Below are 2,404 nucleotides of genomic sequence, written 5' to 3' on the forward strand. Positions count from 1 at the left end.
TGTAATTTAATATATTTAAAACAACTCTTTAGTTTTAAAGTGAAAATTTTTTTATTTAATTGTAGTGGGAAAAGGGTCAATTATTAAATCTGAGCGGAAATTGAAATATTTTACCCCTAGAACGTTAAATTACGTTTTCTGGTGCACCTATGGGGTTATTAACTTAAATCTAACATATAAAAATTGTATTTAAGTATATTAAATAAAACTATGCAGATTTTAAGTGAAAATTTAATTTATTTAATTGTAGTGGGAAAAGTGTCAATTATTAAATCTGAGCGGAAATTGATATATTTTACCCCTAGAACGTTAAATTACGTTTTCTGGTGTACCTATGGGGTTATTAACTTAAATCTAACATATAAAAATTGTATTTAAGTATATTTAATAAAACCATGCAGATTTTAAGTGAAAATTTCATTTATTTAACTAAAGTGGGAAGATGGTGAATTTTTAAATCTGAGCGGAAATTGAAATATTTTACCCCTAGAACGTTAAATTACGTTTTCTGGTGCACCTATTGGGTTATAAACTTAAATCTAATATTTAAAAATTGTAATTTAATATATTTAAAAAAACTCATTAGTTTTAAAGTGAAAATTTTTTTATTTAATTGTAGTGGGAAAAGGGTCAATTATTAAATCTGAGCGGAAATTGAAATATTTTACCCCTAGAACGTTAAATTACGTTTTCTGGTGCACCTATGGGGTTATTAACTTAAATCTAATATTTAAAAATTGTAATTTAATATATTTAAAAAAACTCTATAGTTTTAAAGTGAAAATTTTTTTTAGTTAATTGTAGTGGGAAAAGGGGTCAATTATTAAATCTGAGCGGAAATTGAAATATTTTACCCCTATAACGTTAAATTACGTTTTCTGGTGTACCTATGGGGTTATTAACTTAAATCTAACATATAAAAATTGTATTTAAGTATATTTAATAAAACCATGCAGATTTTAAGTGAAAATTTCATTTATTTAACTAAAGTGGGAAGATGGTGAATTTTTAAATCTGAGCGGAAATTGAAATATTTTACCCCTAGAACGTTAAATTACGTTTTCTGGTGCACCTATTGGGTTATAAACTTAAATCTAATATTTAAAAATTGTAATTTAATATATTTAAAAAAACTCATTAGTTTTAAAGTGAAAATTTTTTTATTTAATTGTAGTGGGAAAAGGGTCAATTATTAAATCTGAGCGGAAATTGAAATATTTTACCCCTAGAACGTTAAATTACGTTTTTCTGGTGCACCTATGGGGTTATTAACTTAAATCTAATATTTAAAAATTGTAATTTAATATATTTAAAAAAACTCTATAGTTTTAAAGTGAAAATTTTTTTTAGTTAATTGTAGTGGGAAAAGGGTCAATTATTAAATCTGAGCGGAAATTGAAATATTTTACCCCTATAACGTTAAATTACGTTTTCTGGTGTACCTATGGGGTTATTAACTTAAATCTAACATATAAAAATTGTATTTAAGTATATTTAATAAAACCATGCAGATTTTAAGTGAAAATTTCATTTATTTAACTAAAGTGGGAAGATGGTGAATTTTTAAATCTGAGCGGAAATTGAAATATTTTACCCCTAGAACGTTAAATTACGTTTTCTGGTGCACCTATTGGGTTATTAACTTAAATCTAATATTTTAAAATTGTAATTTAATATATTTAAAAAAACTCATTAGTTTTAAAGTGAAAATTTCATTTATTTAACTAAAGTGGGAAGATGGTGAATTTTTAAATCTGAGCGGAAATTGAAATATTTTTACCCCTAGAACGTTAAATTACGTTTTCTGGTGCACCTATGGGGTTATTAACTTAAATCTAACATATAAAAATTGTATTTAAGTATATTTAATAAAACCATGCAGATTTTAAGTGAAAATTTCATTTATTTAACTAAAGTGGGAAGATGGTGAATTTTTAAATCTGAGCGGAAATTGAAATATTTTACCCCTAGAACGTTAAATTACGTTTTCTGGTGCACCTATGGGGTTATTAACTTAAATCTAATATTTAAAAATTGTAATTTAATATATTTAAAAAAACTCTATAGTTTTAAAGTGAAAATTTTTTTTAGTTAATTGTAGTGGGAAAAGGGTCAATTATTAAATCTGAGCGGAAATTGAAATATTTTACCCCTATAACGTTAAATTACGTTTTCTGGTGTACCTATGGGGTTATTAACTTAAATCTAACATATAAAAATTGTATTTAAGTATATTTAATAAAACCATGCAGATTTTAAGTGAAAATTTCATTTATTTAACTAAAGTGGGAAGATGGTGAATTTTTAAATCTGAGCGGAAATTGAAATATTTTACCCCTAGAACGTTAAATTACGTTTTCTGGTGCACCTATGGGGTTATTAACTTAAATCTAATATTTAAAAA

The sequence above is a fragment of the Rhopalosiphum padi genome, unplaced genomic scaffold (assembly GCF_020882245.1).
Source record: "Rhopalosiphum padi isolate XX-2018 unplaced genomic scaffold, ASM2088224v1 scaffold1, whole genome shotgun sequence".
Classification (NCBI taxonomy): Eukaryota; Metazoa; Arthropoda; class Insecta; order Hemiptera; family Aphididae; genus Rhopalosiphum; species Rhopalosiphum padi.